The following is a 21504-nucleotide window of genomic DNA, read 5'->3' as shown; positions in this document are numbered from 1 at the left end:
CCACTTTTTAGCTGCACATCCTTCCAAACATTGCAAACTCCTCCTGCATTTTCCATCCTGATATTTTTCTCTGTAACATTTTGATATGAAACTGCACAACTAATGTGAATACAGTGTGTGATGGGAAAAATGTGTTCACCCCCTCGGGAACTGAACCACATGGACACACACGGAGGAACACACACAGACATGTACACCGAGAGTGACAGAGGGCAATGGTTTGCCTCTAAGGAGAGACAAACACCCAGAAAGCAAGCATGTCACCAACCTGGCTCTGTTTTTGTTCTCCTACGACAAGTTTCGTGAACGTTTTCGTGAATGAACGGAAATAGGAAAACCCCCTTGGATGCTTTGGTGCTTGGATGGATTTGATTGAATCTAACCGATAATTAATTCTGTAGACACAGAGTTAAAACCAGGAATAATGAGCAGCGGGAAACCCCAATGGATTTGAACTCCATCGCCTTAACCACTTGGCCACGGCAACTGGCCCTATGGACAGGTTACTGTTGTTGGTGTATAAGATGACTACAGCAGAGAGGCGGGCTTTCGGCCCATCTTCTCCGTGCTGGCTGTCTGGAAGAAAACTCAACTACTTCCACTGCCGTGCATTCTCACAAAAGCAATTAATATTTGTATTGCCTCTCCTCCTTCTCCCAGTTAAAATTAAACCCAATACACGCCTGCATTCACTTTGAGCTGGCACTTTGTCGTCAGAGGAGAGCATTCAAAGTGACCAACAGGTGAACCACCTATAGCTTTGGCAGCGGATCCACAAATAATGGAACCTGAATCCAGCGTCTGAGGCCATTCGGCAAGGCTACCTCTCACAACCTGCTGTTTCCCGTCGCCTTGATGGTGTTTCCACTGAAACAGAACATTAAAAACATCGAAAAAGGAAGAGGAATTAGCCATAAGCCCCCTCGAGCCTCCGCTACCACTTAATAAGATCATGTCAGATCCCCAAGCTCAGCACCAATTTCCCATCCGATCCCGATAGCCCTTCATTCACTTAAAGTCCAAACATTTATCAATCTCAGCCTTCAATATACTCATCGACCGAGGTTCCACAGAGCTCCAGGCTACAGAATTCCAAAGATTCACAAGCTTTTGAGTGAAGAAATGTCTCCTCACCTCAGTCCTAAATGGCTGGCACATTATCCGGAGAATGTGAGCCCAGTTCTAGACGCTCCAGCCAGGGGGAAACAGCCTCTCAACATGTTCACTGTCACTCAGGAATCAATCCAGTGAATCTTGGTTGCACACAGACAGCGAGTGGATGGAGGGAACAAAGAGCACAAAAGTGAACAGAGATAGAGACACAGGCAGAGAAACTGAGAGAGTGAAAGAGAGCGAGGCAGATATACAGGGACAAAAAGCGGCAGACAGAGGGAGAGAGAGTGGTAGACACTGAAAGGAACAGATACACTTCACCATTCCACGTGATCGTTAACTTAGATTGACAGACAGAAAGAGAGAAATAAAGACTTACATTTAAACAGAGCCTTTCACCAACACAGGACAACGGGAGGCCCTTTAGAGCCAATTAAATCTTTTTGAAATGTAGTCACTGTTGTAATCTAAAAGCGGAGAGAGTTTGATAAAAATGCTGATTCAGTAGATGAGAAAATTCGATCTTAAGAAATCCATCACAATGTAGAATCTTTCTTTCTATCTTCCTAAACATTTCATGGTTTGTTTGATGCCGATTCAGCAGATGTAAATCTGCAGCTGATTGAATAAATTTCACCTCGAATCTCTGAGGAAACAGGGACAAAGCATCCCATTTCTATCAGGTCATCTCTCAGCCTTTTCCTTTCTGGAGAAAAGAGCTTCAGGCTGTTCAGCCTTTCCTGGTGATTATAACCTATCCGTTCCTGGAACATTTGTGAATCAACTTTTATTTTCCGTTTCCTTCCAACACCCGGCAGCAGTAGAAACAGTTCCTAATTTCCGAGTGATTTCAGTTTGGACAATTTGTATTTAAAAGTTCATTCTTTCGATGTGTCCATTGCCTTACCCACTCAACCACACGGACTCGGTGTCTGTCTGTTTAAATGGTGCTCTGTGACAATTTCGATCATCCTCCACTTTGCACCACACCGACCCTCAGAAGCTGAAAAGTCTTCATTCAAAAAAAAGAAAGAAAACTCCTCTTGAATATTTTAAAACTGCTCTTTTTATTCTCTGTACTATTTTAATATGAAGCCACACAACGAACGTGAATAATGTTTGGATGGTGAAATGGGGAACTGAACCGCATTGACACACACACGGGAATATACACTGAGAGTGACAGAGGGCAAGGGTTTGTCTCTAAGGCGAGGCAAACATCCAGAAAGCAAGCATGACACCAACCTGGCTCTGTTTTTGTTCCATTCCTAGCTGTAACTTTTGTGAACGTTTGCAGAAGAATGGAAATTAGAGAACGCTGGGGGCTTTGGATGTTTTTTATTCAACTTAATCGACATTTAATTGTGCAGGCACACAGTAAAATTCAGGAATGGTAATAAGAGTAGTTGTCAGGATTCCAGCCCACCTGTGGAGACCCCAATAGATTCAAAACCTGTTGCCTTAACAACTCAGTCGCGAATCCAAGTCCCAGATTTGCATGAATGTAGTTTGTATAAAATCATAGACGGCTACATCAGACGGTCATTCAGCATATTGTTCACATGGCGACTCTCTGGAAGAACAACTGACCGACTGTAATTCCACACCCGGCCTTTTTCCTACAACAACTCATATTTATATTGTCTCTCCTCATTCCCCCGATCAAAGTAAAACACCGCACACTCCGCTGGGTTTAATGTGAGTTGGGTTCTGTTGGTTCAAATGGGACTGCTGCAGGTCCTAAAAGGACGATAACTTGAACGTTTGCTGACGGTAGGATTCGAACCTACGTTTCTGTAAAGACTAGAGTCTTAATCCAGCGATTTAGACTGCTCGGCTCCGCTATCACATTAAAAAGGGTTATTTATAATTTCATTCACTGGTATTGTCAACGAAAAGAACAGAAGCTAAGGAGCAGGGGAAGGTCATTGGGAAACTTGAACCAGCTCCGCCAGTTAATCAGATCATCCTGCACTTTGTAACAAACAGAAATCATCTCCACTGCTAACTTCTTTTTTCAATGTTTCATCATTTCGATGTTTCAAATGATGTTTCTTTTTTCCTTTGTGACTCTGGTGTTTACTCAATGAAATGTTGGTAATAGGTAATGAGATTGTATATATTGACTGAGAAAAATGAGGAGACGTTTGGTCAGGGTAAATATTCTTTGATAATTCGATTTGACATCAACGATTTCAAAAAATTTGAAAACTGTCAAAGGTTTCAGAATCCAACTCTTCATGTCATTGGGTCAGGAAAACTTTGTGAACTTTCATACATTTTGCATGGACACAGCAGAAGGCCCTGCACCTCTTTCAATATTGTTTTTTCTTAACGCAGAGTTTTCAAAAGGGAATTGGACGATGACTTGAAAGGGAGAAAAAGATCAGGGTTATGGAAAGAGACAAATAAATTGAGATTAACTAGAAAGCTCGTTGAACAAAACTGACATAGGTTGATTGTCCGAAAGACCTCTTGTAGAGCTGTGCCATTTGCTGATGACATTGTTGATCAGTCTGTCTCCAGCATTCCTAATGAGAACAGCCGAATTCCATTTCTTCAAAACAAAGACCCAAAGTGCTGCTGCATGACGTCACCGCTTAACATTTTAGTGAAGCCCATTGAGCCTTTGTGCTGTTTTCTGTTTCTGTGGTGCAGTGATTTTCATGCTTGCCTAACACATGAAACGGTCTCCGCTTTAAAACTGGGCAGTGCCATAATCATAGTTTGTGGGTTCACGTTGCAGCCACGTGACCTGGTCAGTGTTTATCCCTCAACCAACTGCACATGGTCTGCTCATTGTGACGTGCCTGGTTTTGACTGTTTCCTGAGCGGTGATTGGCTGCCGTGTTCCCTGCATTGCAACAATGACTGCAATTTAATAAACGCAAAACACTGCGGAAATCTAGAAAGGAAAACAGAAAATGCAGGAAAAACTCAGCAGGTCTGACAGCATCTTTTGAGAGAGAAACCTGCTGAGTTTTCCAACATTTTCTGTTCTTATTTCAAATAAGTACTCAATTGGCTGGAAAGTGGTTTGGGACATCCACTGGTCCGGAAAGTCGCTATATAAATGCAAATCTGTCCTTCTTTAATTATCTTAAATCCCAGTCCTCTGGTTACTGATCCCCGTCAGTGGAGAGCGCCCGTCCCTACTGCCCCCACCCCCATCATTTTGAACAGCTCCGTGAAATCTCCGTTTAACCTTCTTTATTTTAAATAGAACAATCCCGGTCTCTGTAACCCCTCCACCAAACTAAATTTCCTCATCCCTGGACATGGTGAAAGGCAGAGGACTAAAACGAGATTTTGGAAAATATTGTCAGTCGGCAGGTGGGAAAATGGAGAAGGAACCAAACCAGAAAACCCAGTCTCCAGCTTTGCGAATCTTCAGAAAGACTTTGGGAACCGGAATCAGAGGAGAATGAAGGGTGAACTGCCCACTGACCAGAGACAGTCAAGGCACCTTTCCCTTCTTTAAGAGGCTGGAACATTGACTCTGATGTTATCAGTGAAATTAACTGATCTGAGACAGTGAAAGGATTCTCGTTACTGCACATGAGGAATTCAAACCTAATTTCGGCTTCAGGACAATCAGAATATTTGGTAACAGTCAAGGCACCGAAAGGCTCGAAGGGAGACGGCTCCGGTTGTCGGAGAGCCGGTTCCCAGTGACAGGGATGTGTCTGCAGTGGGTGGGATCAGACGGTTTCCATGTATCCACAATGAATGTCCCAACCTTTTTTTTGGAAGAGTAAAACTAATAGAGAACAACTGTCATTCCGTTCGCCGAAATCTGCAGCTTTAACTCGCTGACATGCTAGCTCTGTTTCCGTCGGTCTCTGTGGCGCAATCGGTTAGCGCGTTCGGCTGTTAACCGAAAGGTTGGTGGTTCGAGGCTACCCAGGGACGAAGCTGTCACTGTTTTCTCCCCATTAGTCTTCATTGTCACACAGTTCCTGGTTATCATTAGGTCCTTGAACTGAATGTCAAGTCTCCAGAAATGTTGCCGGCTCCGCTGTTATCCAGTGAGCTCCCAGGCAAGCAGCTTTCTTTCGAATATTCGTTTCAAATGTAATGGGAAAACGATTAGGCCTACCATGTACCGATATGCAACACACTGGAAATCTATGTTATTGGATTCAAACAAATCCATCAATTCTTCCCTCTTCCTCATTTCCAAAGTGAGTGAGACAGGGAAAAGCAGCAATATTCCGGCCCTGCCCTCTCCAATCACCCTCTGCCAGCAGAAAGCGGCGACTGCAGCTTCAATCAGCGGGTTACTGCCAATCCCAGGGACACAAGATACTCCAACCCGGGCCAAACCTCCCAATTCACCGAGCACAGGCTCAGGAAAACGCAGGTAGATTATATCCCGCTCACTAAACCTCCGAGCAGCATTTACAGAATACCCCAGTGAGTGAGGCACAAATAAAAGTCACGTTAACATTCTAATCTTTTCACTGTAAAATCCCTTCATTTTATTGAAAAGCTGACTGTTGCGAATCTGAAAATGAGCACCATGGGATTTGAGTTACCGAGTGACTTGTTTTCCATTGTTTGTCCATCAAGTTTGCAATTCAATTTGTGTTGGATGTTGATGCCAATAATTTCAAAATGAGGACACAAAGCAGGTAAGTATAAAATACAGGAGAAAATCCTGAGGAAAATGGATCACAGTATTTGGAAGGAGGTGCAGCTAAGAAGTGGAAGATGTGAATGATGTTACTGATGATTGAGAGGAATGCATTGCAACTTTGGGGCATTTGTCAGCCGATTCCATTCCACACTTTAAAATTCCGACCAAGCTGAGATATCAGGTGGAAAGCAACAAAACCATCCATGCATGTTGGGATACGGAATAGGCCCGCACGTTCCCGGCTAGCTTAGTCGGTAAAGCATGTGAGTCCTAATCTCAGGGTTGTGGGTTCGAGCCGCAAGCTGGGTGCTGTTTAAAAATCTGCATGAGCGTCGTACAGACGGGGAGCATTGACCCTGTTTCTCCCAACAGCTGCTGAGTTTTTCCAGCATTTTCTGTTTTTGTTTCAGGTTTCCATCATTCGCAGTAATTTGCTTTTATCTTTTTACTTTTACATCTTAATGCTTTACAAAAACACCAACTAATCACTGCGGCTCCTGTGAAACTTACAAGGCAGAAATTCACCACTGAAAACAACTGACACACATCAAATTCAAAGTAATTTCATGTCGCATCTCTTTCTGCTTCTGACCCTGCCTCGCCTCCAGCTCCCTCTGCCCGTCCAGCTCCCAGGTCAATTAGCTGCTTGATGCAGACACAGTCCGTTCGTGGGAATGGGTAAAACTCATGGGTAAAGAGACACCTGGATCTCACCTTCCTGGTTCTCCCAGATACTGATTACAGGAATGTGCACAGTGCCGATTATCCACAGTCACACTCTCCTCCCAGTTGTTCAGCTTTTGAATTGATTTTCACGCTGGGTTTCAATGTGAAGAAAGCAGAGCTGTGATAAGCTTATATTTGTTCAGCAGATGTACTGCAAGAAGGTGCATAACAGGCTGATGATAACAGTGCTTTTTGGGCGCGGTGAGCTCCAGGGAAGGATTGGCACCATTAATATGTCGCTCACTTAGTCTTGTGACAAATCTCGTGCTGGAAATGACAAGAAAACTCGCTGAATTTGCTCCGTGTTTAGGTTTCAAAAGACCCAAATACAAGGTAAGAAAGTGCATCTCGCTCGATTGGGTTAGAAAATTGCAGAATGACCCGTGCTGTTGGGAAACAGAAAATTATAGAAAGTCACAGCACCGAAAGTGGCCATTCGGCCGGGCGTGCTGCTTTCAAAGAGCAGTAATGATTGGTTGATCCATCAGGAGTGATATTTGTGCTAATGCAAACAGTAGGCAGCAAAATTCGTACTGCTCCCACCATATTTCGCCTCACACCAACATTTCTACAGTCAGTGCTTTGCAAACAGCCCTTCCCCTCTCCAATTACCTTCACTGCCACTCACGAGTGTGATGTTTTCCAGATCTGAGGCGAAATTTAAACCCTCACTCCTCTGATCGTGGTGGAGTTTTTAAACATTTCCAATCAATGAGTAATCAGCACTCGTTTCAACGAATACAATAAATGGACCTTCTCTGACCGGGAATCGAACCCGGGCCGCGGCGGTGAGAGCGCCGAATCCTAACCACTAGACCACCAGGGAAGTTGCAGCAACGTTTTTCGATTTGGCTTATCTATGCTGCTTTTGCCTATTGTTTTTCAGTTCAGATCTCTTTCACCACAAAACTGCCTGTTTAGGTTCAAGATAAACGACTTCGTCAGCCAATGAAAACAACGGTTGCTGTGAGCTGGAACATGAAATCGACACTGAGATGAAATAGTCCCACAAGCTGCACTTGCGTAACTTTCAATTTCCAAAACCCTCCACCCTATTCGCTGTTGATCCAACGGAAGCGCCGATCCCAAGTCACTGGACATCAGGGAAACTACCAATAAGGCTTGACATTTGGATTATGGAGGCAACTTTTGAATTTTTTTTTCATTCCCGATCTCCTTCACCAGAGACAAAATTCTCCGACCAAATGGTCCGTTTAGGTTGAACACAAGTGACTTCTTCACCAATGAGAAGAACCAATGCTGTTAGCTGGAACATGAAATCTTAACTTTCCTCCTTTAAGACAGTTCTTAAAGCCTCCCCCTTTGACCGAGCTTTTAGTCATCTGACCGAATATGATGCTCGGTGTCACACTTTGTTATATAATGATCTTGGGTAACGCCTTGTGACGTTACAACAGGTTAAAGGCGCTTTATATATACAAGTTGTTGCTGTTATAGGATATGTATAAAAAGGGCTAATCTCCTGTTTTATCTTTCACGTTGATACTTTTCTCAGCGACATTTTAACCTGTACGAATGTGAATCAAGTTTGCGACGTTAAAAAAGTTTTAACCCCCTCAGGGAAGTGAACCACATTGACAGTCGCAGAGGAACAGACACAGAGAGATATACACCGAGAGTGACAGAGGCCTAAGGAGAAACGCACACCCAGAAAGCAAGGCTGTCACCAACTTGGCTCAGTGTTTGTTCCATTTCCGAAAGCAAATTTCCTGAATGCTGACAAATGAATGGAATTCAGAAAATACCGACGTATTTGGATGGGTTTCCTTCTAATTAACTGATAATTAATTTGGTTAAAATCACAAATGGTGAAAACTTTAATCAGCAGGATTCCAACCCTCGTGTTCATATTTACAACAAACGTAACTTATCGAACTTTCACTCACTCGAATAAACAAGCTTGGATAATGCTCTTACCAGGTTTCAAACCGCAGCTCCATCATATGTGAAGTGAATATGACCCCACTCGCCCCTATAAACCCTGCGCTGTAAAGATCCCAATGGAGCTGTCTGGAATGTTAAACGGTGACGTCATGCAGCAGCACTTTGGGTCTTTGTTTTGAAGAAATGGAATTCGGCTGTTCTCATTAGGAATGCTGGAGACAGACTGATCAACAATGTCATCATCAAATGGCACAGCTCAGTAAGAGGACCTTCCACCCATCGTGTCTATGTCAGTTTCGTACAAAGAGCTTTATAATTAATGACAATTTCCTTCTCTTTCTCCTTAGCCCTGTTTTTTCGCTTTCAAGCCATTGAACAATTCCCATTTGGAAATTGGTATTAAGAAAACCAATATTGAAAGCTTCAGCTGGTTCCACACCTGAGCAAATACGTCAGATTTGCTCCAGGCACTGACGTTTGCAGAGCTTTACTTTGGTCAGAAGTTCAAGGCAATATAATTTGCAGGTAAACTTGGATTTTTTTTTTACTCATTCACGTGATGTGGGCTTCGCTGTCTGGTCCAGCATTTATTGTCCATCCCTAATTGCCCTTGGGAAGGTGGTCTGCCTTCTTGAACCGCTGCAGTCCATGTTGTGTAGGTACTTCCACTGTGCTGTTAGGAAGGGAGTTCCAGGACTTTGACCCAGTGACAGTGAAGGAACGGCGATATATGTCCAAGTCAGGATGGTGAGTGAATTGAAGGTGATGGTGTTCCTATCTATCTGCTGCCCTTGTCCTTCTAGCTGGGAATGGTCGTAGGTTTGGGCACTACTGTCTAAGCAGCCTTGATGGATTCCTGCAGGGCATCTTGTAGATGGTACACACTGCTGCTACTGTGCATCGGTGGTGAAGGAACTGAATGTGGATGTGATGCCAGTCAAGTGGACTGCTTTGCCCTGGACGGTGTCCAGCTTCTTCAGTGTTGCGGGGGCTGCACTCATCCAAGCAAGTGAGGAGTATTCTATTACACTCCTAACTTGTGCCTTGGAGATGGTAGACAGTAATTTGGGAGTTACGAGGTGAGTTACACGTTGCACGATTCCTAACCTCTGACCTGCTCTTGTAGCCACAGTGTTTATATGGCTAGTCCAGTTCAGTTCCTGGTCAATGGGAACCCCCCAGGATGTTGATAGTGAGGGATTCAGTGATGGTAATGCCATTGAACATCAAGTGGCGATAGTTGGATTCTCTCTTGTTGGAGATGGTCATTGCCTGACACTTGTGGGGTGCGAATGTTACTTGCCACTTGTCAGCCCAAGCCTGGATATTGCCCAGATCTTGCTGCATTTGGACATGGACTGCTTCAGTATCTGAGGAGTCGGGTATGGTGCTGAACATTGTGCAATCATCAGCTAACTTCGCCACTTCTGACCTTATGATGGATGGAAGTTCATTGCTGAAGATGGTTGGGCCGAGGACACTATCCTAAGGAACTCCTGCAGTGATGTCCTGGAGCTAAGATGACTGACCTCCAACAACCACAACCATCTTCCTTTGTGCTAGGTATGACTCCAACAAGCGGAGAGTTTCCCCCTGATTCCCATTGACTCCAGTTGTGTTCGGGCACCTTGATACCACACTCGATCAAATGCTGACTTGATGTCACCTCATCTCGGGAGTTCAGCTCTTTTGTTTGTATTTGAACCAAGGCTGTAATGAGGTCAGGAGCTGAGTGGCCCTTTCGGAACCCAAACTGCGCATCAGCGAGCAGGTTATTGCTATGTCTGTGCCACTTGATAGCACTATTGATGACCCCTTCCATTACTTTACTGATGATGGAGAGGAGACTGATGGAGCGGTAATTGGCCGGATTGGATCATTCTCACTCTTTCTTTCCCAGTTTGGTCGGAAGAACGAGGAGAGACAGTGTAAATTGCAGGATTCCGGGGAAATGATCAGGTAATGGCAGTGACAGGACGGGCAGAAAGAGCGCTTTCTCCGCTGTAACGATTGCATGATTTCATACAAATAATAGTAGCAGGGAACCAGGTTCTGTAGTCGTGGCCGAGTGGTTAAGGCGATGGATTAGAAATCCATTGGGGTTACCCTGCGCAGGTTCGAATCCTGCCGACTACGTTTCTCATTAGTTTGGGTTTTATCCCCGCACAGACAGAGCGAATTATCGTTTGAATCGAGGGAAAGCGAACCAAACTCACCCGTGTTCTCTTGTTTCCGTTCATTTGTCAGCCTTCTGCAAATCTCCAGTTGGAAATGGAAAACAAAACGGAGCCAATTTGGTGACATGATTTCACTGTGGCATTTGTCTCTCCTTAGGCCTCTGTCACTCTCGGTGTATGTCTATGTTCCTCTGTGTGTGTCAATGTGGTTCAGTTCCCTGAGGAGGTGAACACATTTTTACGAGCAGAAACTGTATTCACATTAGTGGTGCAAGTTCACATTACAATGTTACAGTGAAAAATATCAGGATGAAAGAGACCAGAGCAGTTTGTCTCTTTCTATGTATGGACTACAACAACAACGTATATTTATAAAGCTCATTTTTCCTAATGAAACTTCACAAGGCGTTCCCCAGGAGCATTGTATAACAAAGTGTGACACTGAGCCACATATTCGGTCAGATGACTAAAAGCTCGGTCAAAGGGAGAGGCTTTAAGAACTGTCTTAAAGGAGGAAAGTATCGATTTCATGTTCCAGCGAACAGCAATGGTTTTTCTCATTGGCTGAAGGACACTTGTTTTCAACCGACATAGAGCATTTGGTCAAAGAAACTTGTCTTTGGTGAAGTTTGTAAAAGTAAACTCCACTACAGTTTGGGGGCCTATAAACAACTCCCGCCAATGTTTGCTGCCTCTTGCTGTTTCTTAGCTCCATCCAAACTGATTCTACATGTTCATCCCTCAATCTAAGATCCTCTCTCACTAATGTACCGATCTCGTTCCTTATTAACAGTGCGACCCCGCCTCGTTTTCCTTTTTGCCCATTCTTCCTAAATGACGAAAATCATTCAGATCAACCAATCACACTGCTCTTTGGAAGCAGCACACAGGGCCGAATGGCCTCTTTCTTTGCTGCAACTTTCTGTCATTTGTTGTTTCCTAACACCACGGTTAAGATTGACTTCCATGTGATGCTTTGATTTCAAGACAATGGGCAAATTCAGCAAGTTTTCTTTTTCGATCACAGAATTTGGAACTGGACTCGTTGAACGACATTTAAATGGCCTCAATCGTCAGATGCAGCTCACCGAGTCCAAACAGGCACCGTGAGCATCAGCCTGTTATGTACATTCTTGCTGTACATCTTCTGAGCTAAAAGCTGATCACAGCTCCACTTTCTGCACATTGAAAGACAGTGTGAAAATAAGCACAATTTCAAATCTTAACAACGCGCATATTTGTGATTTTCTGTGTGTGTCAATGTCGTTCAGTTTCCTATTTTCACCACCCAATCATTATCCATGTTAGTTCTCTGACTTCATATCAGCAAAAAAAAAAAGCAGTTAACAGGACATTTCTCTCTTTATTTTGAGTGGAGACTGTTCAGCAACTAAACTTCTGGATGTTACAAAGTGGATGATGGTTGAAGTTTTCACATGATCTTATTAAGTAGCTGAGAATGCCCGAGGGTCCGAATGGCCAATTCCTGAACATTATTTTTTATATCCTAATTCAGTGTCAATGTTTGTGTCTAACCTGAATGTGGCAGTGAGGCCGAGCGGGCTCAGCTGCTGGTTCAGGTTCCGATCTCTTTGGTGATTTGGGCTTTACTCCCACTGCTGTCAAACTTTCTGGTGCTTTGTTATTTGAGACGCTTCCAAAAAAATTCTCCGTGCGGTGAAGGAGCAGCTGAGCTGTGCATTGTTGTACTTCAGTTGGAAGAATGAGGGGAGAAAGTGTAAATCCCAGGGTGACTGGGAAAAGTTGGGGCAATGGCACGGACTGGAAGACCTTCTTTCACTGGAACTCCCTGTATTCATTCTATTATTTTAAACAAACAACATGCAGCCTTTACCCAGTTGTCCTGGCCGAGTGGTTGAGGCGTTTTACCTCGTGGTTCCAATCCTGCCAACTCCCCTTCTTCTCATTCCTGATTGACACAAACTGTCTGCAGAATAAATTATCAGTGAAATGAAAAAGAAAACCACCCAAAGACCCCCGTGTTTCTGACTTCAGTTCATCTGCAAATATTCACTACATTTGCAGTCTGAAATGTAACAATAATTGGCCAAGTTGGTGACATCATTGCTTTCTGGGTGTTTGTCTCTCCTTAGGCCTCTGTCATTCTCGGTGTGTGTGTCGGTGTGTGTTCCTCTGTGTGTGTCAATGCGATTCAGTTCCCCGAGGGGATGGACACATATTCACCAACACAAACTTGACTAAAATTTGTTGTGCAACTTCATATTAAAATGACAAAGAGAAAAATATCAGGATGAACGATGCAAGTGGAGTTTGCAATGTTTGGAAAGAGGTGCAGCAAAGAAGTGGAAGATGTGAATGATGTTATTGATGATTGAGAGGAATGCATTACAACCTTGTGGATTTTGTAGGTCGATTACCTTCCACAGTTTGAAATTCAGAACAAGCTGAGGCTCCAGGAGGAAACAACATTGATCTCCCTGAATTTTCACATAGGAAATAACGCGCATGCATTCCCGGCTAGGTTGTGACAGAGACAGGGGGGGTGCAGAAGGTCCTCTTTGTCTGCTGTAACCATTCTATGACTTCATATAAATAATACAGGCTTATTACCAGCATCTGTAGTCGTGGCCGAGTGGTTAAGGCGATGGATTTGAAATCCATTGGGGTTACCCCGCGCAGGTTCAAATCCTGCCGATTACGTTTTCCATTATTTCTGATTTTAACCATTGTAAATGCACTCGACATTTTCACAACACCTGCAGTAGCAAAGATTGACCAATGGGTGGCAGTGGAACCGTGATTGCCCACATCACATGAAGCAGACGCGGTCTCAATTATTACTGCATTTGGCACTGTCTCTGTTCAAATTAACTTAGACGCCGTTTCTGTTTCTATTACACTAGGAAATGTCTCTCATCATATTAGAGAAGGTCATCTCTTAGTTGTTTCTGTAACTGGTTCAATCTCAGTTGTTAATGTACTGGACTATGGCCATAATACAGTTGGCACTATCGCAGTCATGACTGCACTGAAGCAGGTCTCGACCAAAGTTACAATAAGCCATGCCCCAGTTGACACTGCATTAGTGCTTGTCTCTGGTTATAGAAAACTAGAACATGTTTTATTTGAATTTCACAAGACTCTGTCTCAGCTATTACTCCTGTAGAACCTGCCACTTGTCTATCAAACGGGACCCTGTCTCAGGTGATGCTGCACCAATACATTCCTCCATTCATATCACACAATTCCATGTTTCTGTTGTTATTGTCCAATACCATTACTCTCTTATTGCTGTACTGGTGCATGTCTCTGTTTTTATTGATCTCGTACCTTTGCCGGTATTTAATTCGCCAGACACTGCGTCAGTTGATATTAAAAAGAGCCCTGAATTATGTGAAGCTGCATTAGACCGTGTATCAGTTTTCTTAAACTGGATCCGGTCAGTGTTATTGCTACACCAGGCTGGTTCGTATTACACAAGATCCTGTCTCAATTATTACTGCACTCGGCACTGTCCCACTTATGTTTCACTAGGTCGCGGCGCTGCTTATAACACACTCAATCATGTCTGCACTTATGTTCCTCTAGACCGTATTTCAGAACAATTTACACTAGACTCTGTATCAGCCTGTATTATACTCGAGCTTGTTGTCTTTTTAATTAAAATGGATCCTTTGTCATTGTACCTCTGTCTCTGCTTCTATTCCACTCTCCCTTTTCCTGTTTTTTCTCCACGAGATCATGTCTGTCTCTCTTACACTGGTAGCAGTCTCCGATATTACGGCCTTAGACTCTCTCTGGGACGCAATTACTCTGTGCCCTGTGCCTGTAATAACTGCCCTATTTCACTTGATGTTGATCCAGGCCCTGTATCGGTAACTATTGCACGAGACACATCTCCGCTATTACAGCAGTAGACCTTGTCTATGTTAATATAGCACTCGTCCCCGCCCCTGTTATTCGTGCACTAGGTCACGTCTTTGCTTAAGTAACATTAGATGGCCTCTCTAGTAATGCCTCTGCTTAAATTGCACTAGGCCCTGTCTCAGTAATTACCACACCAGGCTCTGTCTCTGTTGTTACTACACTATTCTATGTCTCTATAAGATGAACGTTGAGTTAGAAATGGGCCTCTGGCTTTGGCCTAAAACTATAGGTTTTGACTGTTTGTTCCGCGCAGCTCCTAATATTCAGTTTCATTACAGCCAACAGTATTACATATGAGACATCACCTGTTCTGTGTGTCGGTGTGAAAAGAAATCATGCTGCGTCATTCCACAAAGATAAAAGATGTGTCTTCACCAGAATGTTTCATTTTATTTTATTTTCTCTTATTCAAACTGTAACTACAGATCGTCAAATAACGTAAATATTCATTGATAGTATATTCTGTTGTGTGATCTTGTTTAGATATTCAAGTCATACCAAACATTTCTTTGCTAAGACGGGCACGTTTGTCACCACAATCACTTAATGTCAGTTATATCTCTATCTGAGACAGCGTCATACTCACTGAAACGTATTGATTTCTCTCTCTCAGATAAAAGCAAAATACTGCGGCTGCTGGAAATCTGAAACAAAAACAAAAATACCTGGAAAAACCCAGCAGGCCTGACAGCATCTGCAGAGAGGAGCACAGTTGACGTTTCGAGTCCGTGTGACTCTTCTTCAGAACCATGTAAATGGAGAAATGCGGTGAAATATAAGCTGGTAGTGGGGGGTGGGGCAGGTTGAGCTGGATAGAGCGGCAGTGATAGGCGGAGGCATAGAATAGATGTCATAGACAAAAGGAAAAAGAGATGTTGACGGTGGTGATATTAGCTAAGAAATGTACTAATAGGTGACATTAAGGGTAGAACTCAGGACCAGCAAGGTAGAAATAGCCCTAGTGGTGGTGGGGTGGGGGGAAGGGTTCGAAAAAGGTAGAGATAAAACAATGGATGGAAATACATTTAAAAATAATGGAAATTGGTTGGAAAAGAAAAATATATATAAATTGTTGGAAAAAAAGGGAAACCGGAAAGGGGGTGGGGATGGAGGAGAGAGTTCATGATCTAAAGTTTTTGAACTCAATATTCAGTCCGGAAGGCTGTAAAGTGCCGAGTCGGAAGATGAGGTGCTGTTCCTTCAGTTTGCGTTGAGCTTCACTGGAACAGTGCAGCAGGCCGAGACGGACATGTGGACATGAGAGCAGGGTGGTGTGTTGAAATAGCAAGCGACAGGGAGGTCTGGGTCATGCTCACAAACAGACCAAAGGTGTTCCGCAAAGCGGTCACCCAGTCTGCGTTTTGTCTCTCCAATGTAGAGGAAACCGCATTGGGAGCATCAAATGCAGTGGACTAAATTGAGGGAAATGCACGTGAAATGCTGCTTCACTTTAAAGGAGTATTTTGGCCCTTGGACGGTGAGGAGGGGGGAAGTAAAGGGGCAGGTGTTGCAGCTTTTGCGGTTGCATGGGAAGGTGCCGTGGGAGGGGTTTGAGGTGTAGGGGGTGATGGAGGAGTGGACAAGGGTGTCACGGAGGGAATGATCCCTGCAGAATGCCGCAGGGGCGGGGGTGAAGGGAAGATGTGTTTGGTGGTGGCATCATGCTGGAGTTGGTGGAAATGGCGGAGGATGATCCTTTGAATGCGGCGGCTGGTGGGGTGATAAGTGAGGACAAGGGGGACCTTATCATGTTTTTGGGAGGGAGAAGAAGGTGTGAGGGCGGATGCGCGGGAGATGGGCCGGACACGGTTGAGGGCCCTGTCAACCACTGTGGATGGAAAACCTCGGTTAAGGAAGAAGGAGGACATGTCAGAGGAACTGTTTTTGAAAGTGGCATCATCAGAACAGATGCGATGGAGGCGAAGGAACTTAGAGAATGGGATGGAGTCCTTACAGGAAGCGGGGTGTGAGGAGCTGTAGTCGAGGTAGCTGTGGGAGTCGGTAGGCTTGTAATGGATATTGGTGGACAGTCTATCACCAGAAATTGAGACAGAGAGGTCAAGGAAGGGAAGGGAAGTGTCAGGAATGAACCATGTGAAAATGATGGAGGGTTGGAAATTGGAAGCAAAATTAATAAATTTTTCCAGGTCCAGGCGAGAGCATGAAGCAGCACCGAAGCAATCATCGATGTACCAGAGAAAGAGTTGTGGGTGGGGTCCGGAGTAGGATTGGAACAAGGAATGTTCCACATACCCCATAAAGAGACAAGCATAGCTGGGGCCCATGCGGGTACCCATAGCCACATCTTTTATTTGGAGGAAGGGAGAGGAGTTTAAGGAGAAATTGTTCAGTGTGAAAACAAGTTCAGCCAGGCGGAGGAGAGTAGTGGTGGATGGGCATTTTTTGGGCCTCTGTTCGAGGAAGAAGCGGAGAGCCCTCAGAGCATCCCGTTGGGGGATGGAGGTGTAGAGGGATTGACGTCCATGGTGAAGAGGAGGCGGTTGGGACCAGGGAACTGGAAATTGATGATATAATGTAGAGTGTCAGAGGAGTCACGGATATAGGTGGGAAGGGACTGGACAAGGGGAGAGAGAATTGAGTCAAGATAGCAAGAAATGAGTTCCGTGGGGCAGGAACAGGCTGACAAGATTGGTCTGCTGGGACAGTCCTGTTTGTGGATTTTGGGCAGGAGGTATAAGCGGGCCGTCTGAGGTTGGGAGACTATGAGGTTGGAAGCTGTGGAAGGAAGATCTCCAGAGAAGATGAGGTCAGTAACAGTCCTGGAAACAATGGCTTGATGTTCAGTGGTGGGGTCATGATCCAGGGGCAGGTAGGTGGAAGTGTCTGCGAGTTGACCCTCAGCCTCTGCGAGGTAGAGATCAGTGCGCCAGACAACAACAGCACCACCCTCGTCAGCAGGTTTAATGACAATGTCAGGGTTGAACCTGAGAGAACGGAGTGCAGCAAGTTCAGAGAGAGACAGGTTAGAGTGGGTGAAAGGAACAGAGAAATTGAGACGATTTGACCCCAATGGTCTAGTGGTCAGGATTCAGCACTTTATCAGCAGCAGCCTGGGTTCGATTCCCAATCAGGGAATGTAGATTTTTTTTTATCTTGTTAAAATGAGTATTAATTATCTATTGATGGAAACCATTTAACAGCTCCAACAGAATCAGTGGAGTAATAGTTGCAGTTTCACCGCAGAGTTGGAAATGTCATATTTGGACAAGTCGAGAACAAAGTCAGAAACGGAGTGTAAGAAGGACAAGAGAAGGGCTGGGTGCAAAGCACTGACCACAGAGATGGTGGCGCCAGGAAAAATATGGGTGGGAGAAGGGCAAGTTTTGCTGCCTACTGTTTGCACTGACATAAATATCACTCCTGATGGATCAACCAATCGCTACTGCTCTTTGACAGCAGCACGCCCGGCCGAATGGCCTCTTTCTGTGCTGCAACTTTCTATAATTTTATGTTTCCCAACAGCACGGGTCATTCTTCCATTTTATAACCCATTCGAGCGAGATGTACTTTCTTATCTTGTATTCGGCTCCTTTGAAACCAAAGCACGGAGCAAATTCAGCGAGTTATCTTGTCATTTCCAGCATGAGATTTGTCACGATATTAATTGAACGACACATTAATGGTGTCAATCCTTCATTGGAGCTCACCGCGTCCAAAGAGCAGTGTTATCATCTGCCTGTTATGTAACTTCTTGCAGTACATCTGCTGAACTATATAAGCTTATTGTAGCTCTGCTTTCTTCGCATTGAAATCCAGTGTGAAAATATGAGCATTTTCAAAGCTGAACAACGTAGACAAGACTGGAAGGGAAGTGTGATTGTGGATAATCGGCACTGTGCACATTCCTCTAATCAGTACTTGGGCGAATCAGGAAGATCCTGGTGTCTCTGTCCGCTGCTATCTGTAAACCGATCAAGTTCTGTTTTACGTTCGCACCATCTGACTGCGTTTGCATCAAGCAGCTAATTGACCTGGACGGGCAGAAAGAGCTGGAGGCGAATATCTGTCCTGCGCAAGTTTCACAGCTAATTCAACAACCCCGCCTTTTCTCCACAGCCATTTATATTTTATTGTCTCTCAGTATTTCTGTTAAAGTGAAACACCGCACACACCTGCTTTAACTGTGAGCTGCCACTTTTTCGACCAATCGGGCAATTTTAGCAGCAGTGGAAGTGGTATTTGAAACCAAGCTTCATTATTACTGCCCATCGCCTTGCCTAGCATTGCAACTCAAATAGAACAGAATCAAAGCAGCAACAATACGTCATAAGGCCCCACAAGCCTCCTCCGTCACTTAATAAGATCATGGCGAATCTCCAACCTCAACACCAACTTCCCACCCGATCCCGATCGCTCTTCATTCCCTTAGAGTCCAAAAATCAGGAGAATTTTTGGATGTTTTTTCTTCCATTGATCCGAGAGTTCCGTGGACACCTGGTTAAAATCAGCAAAAATAAGAAGCAGAGTCGGTAAGATTGGAACTTTCCTGGGGAAACCCCAATGGATTTTAAAAGCATCGTTTTCACCACTCAGCCACAATGATTGACCAAGGCCCCAATGCTTTCCACTCAATCATCAATAACATAATTCACAGCTTCCGCTTCTCAGCTGCACCTCCTTCCAAACATTGTGATCCATTTTCCTCAGGATTTGTTTCTGGATTTAATGTTTACCTGCTGTGTGACCTCATTTTGAAAACAGATCCGCTTCAATATCCAACACAATTTGAATTGCAAATCTGAAGGACAATCTGTGGAAAACAAGTCACTCAGTAACACAAATCCCATGGTGCTCATTTTCAGATTCACAACAATCAGCTTTTCAATAAAATGAAGGAATTTGACAGTGAAAAGATTTAGAAAGTTGGTGTGACTTTTATTTGTGACTCACTCACTCGGGTATTCTGTAAATGCTGCTCGGAGGTTTTTCACAAAGCTGGAGACTGAGTTTTCCTGAGCCTGTGCTCGGTGTATTGGGAAGTTTGTCCTGGGTTGGAGTATCTCGTGTCCCAGGGATGGGCAGTAACCCGCTGATTGAAGCTGCAGTCGCCGCTTTCTGCTGGCAGCGAGTGATTGGAGAGTGCGGGGCCGGAATATTGCTGCTTTTTTGCTTTTCCCTGTCTCACTCACTGGAGCTGAGGAAGAAAGAACAATTGATGGGTTTGTTTGAATCCAATAACTTCATAAATTTCCAGTGTGTTGGATATCAGTGCATGGTAGGTCTAAATGTTTTCTCATTATATTAGAAATGAATATTCGAAAAAAAGCCGCTTACTTGGGAGCTCACTGGTTAACAGTGGAGCCGGCAACATTTCCGGGGTCTTGACTTTCAGATCAAGTCGCCAATGACAACTGGGAACTGAGTGACAATTAATGCTGGAACAAGGGGGAAGTTTCGTCTCTGGGTGGTCTCGAACCACCAACCTTTCGGTTAACAGCCGAACGCGCTAACCAATTGCGCCACAGAGACCGACGCGACTTCTGATAATGGTGTCATTGAGTTAAAGTTTCAGATTGCTGCTACAGGGATGACAATTGTTTTCTATCAGTTTTACTCTTCCAAAATGAAGGGCAGGACATTCATTGTGGATACATGGAAACAGCCTGATCCCACCCACTGCAGACACATCCATGTCACCGGGAACCAGCTCTCCTACAACCGGAGCCGTCTCCCTTCGAGTCTTTCGCTGTCTTGTCTGTTACCAAGTATTCTGATTGTCCTGAAGCCGATGTTAGGTTTGACTTCCTGATGTGCAGTAACGAGAATCATTTCAATGTCTCAGATCAGTTAATTTCACTGATAACATCAGAGTCAATGTTCCAACGTCTTAAAGAAGGGAAAGGTGCTTTGACTGTCTCTGGTCAGTGGGACAATTCACTCTTCATTCTCCTCTGATTCCGGTTCCCAAAGAATATCTGAAGATTCACAAAGCTGGAGGCTGAGATTTCTATTTTGGTTCCTTCTCCATTTTCCCACCTGCCAACTGACAATATATTCCAAAATTTATGAAGTTATTAGATTCAAACAAACCCATCAATTGTTCTTTTTTCCTCCGCTCCACAGTGAGTGAGACAAGGAAAAGCAGCAAAGCAGCAATATTCCGGCCCCGCACTCTCCAATCACCCGCTGCCAGCAGAAAGCGGCGACTGCAGCTTCAATTCTCCGCCTTGCATCATGTCCAGGGATGAGGAAATTCTGTTTTGTGGATATTTTATGGAGACCGTGATTGTCCTCTGTGGAGCAAAGAAGGTTAAACGGAGATTTCTCGGAGCTGCTCAAAATGATGGGGGTGGGGGCAACGGGGACGTGCGGTTTGATAGAGCAGATGGGGAGAAACTGTTTCCACTGACGGGGGTCAGTAACCAGAGGACTAGGATTTAAGATAATTAAAGAAGGACAGACTTGCATTTTAATAGCGCTATTCCAGACCAGTGGATGTCTCAAACTACTTTCCAGCCAATTAAGTAATTTTTGAAATAAAAACAGACAATGTTGGAAAAACTTAGCAGGTTTCTCTCTCAGAAGATGCTATCAGGCCTGCTGAGTTTTTCCTGTATTTTCTGTTTTCCTTTCCAGATTTCCGCAGTTTTGCTTTAATTGAAGTGCAGTCATTGTTGTAATGTAGGAAACACGGCAGCCAATCACCGCTCAGGAAACAGTCAAAACCAGGCACGTCACAATGAGCAGACCGTGTGTTCTTGGTTGAGGGTTAAACACTGACCAGGTCACGTGGCTGCAACGTGAACCCACAAATTATGATTTTGGCTCTGCCCAGTTTTAAACCGGAGAACGTTTCATGTGTTAGGCAAGCATGAAAATCACTGCACCACAGAAACAGGAAACAGCACAAAGGCTCAATGGGCTTCACTAAAATGTAAAGCGGTGACGTCATGCAGCAGCACTTTGGGTCTTTGTTTTGAAAAAATGGAATTCAGCTGTTCTCATTAGGAATGCTGGAGACAGACTGATCAACAATGTCATCATCAAATGGCACAGCTCTACAAGAGGTCTTTC

At 44.3% G+C, this 21504-nt stretch overlaps 1 protein-coding gene and 5 non-coding genes across 6 annotated transcripts in view; 4 read left to right on the top strand and 2 right to left on the bottom strand.

Moving 5' to 3' along the window:
• Positions 1–21504, top strand: part of LOC144698565 (uncharacterized) — a 160266-nt gene that overhangs the window by 31586 nt on the left and 107176 nt on the right. The window lies entirely within an intron of this gene.
• trnan-guu (transfer RNA asparagine (anticodon GUU)) lies at positions 4952–5025 on the top strand. Its single transcript has one exon. It is a non-coding gene; the product is annotated as a tRNA-Asn (tRNA).
• Positions 7233–7304, bottom strand: trnae-cuc (transfer RNA glutamic acid (anticodon CUC)). The gene has a single exon. It is a non-coding gene; the product is annotated as a tRNA-Glu (tRNA).
• Positions 10438–10519, top strand: trnas-aga (transfer RNA serine (anticodon AGA)). Its single transcript has one exon. It is a non-coding gene; the product is annotated as a tRNA-Ser (tRNA).
• On the top strand, positions 13161–13242 carry trnas-uga (transfer RNA serine (anticodon UGA)). The gene has a single exon. It is a non-coding gene; the product is annotated as a tRNA-Ser (tRNA).
• trnan-guu (transfer RNA asparagine (anticodon GUU)) lies at positions 19886–19959 on the bottom strand. The gene has a single exon. It is a non-coding gene; the product is annotated as a tRNA-Asn (tRNA).

The sequence above is a fragment of the Cetorhinus maximus genome, chromosome 23, assembly GCF_964194155.1.
Source record: "Cetorhinus maximus chromosome 23, sCetMax3.hap1.1, whole genome shotgun sequence".
Taxonomy (NCBI): domain Eukaryota; kingdom Metazoa; phylum Chordata; class Chondrichthyes; order Lamniformes; family Cetorhinidae; genus Cetorhinus; species Cetorhinus maximus.
This window is presented reverse-complemented; position numbering and strand designations above follow the sequence as displayed.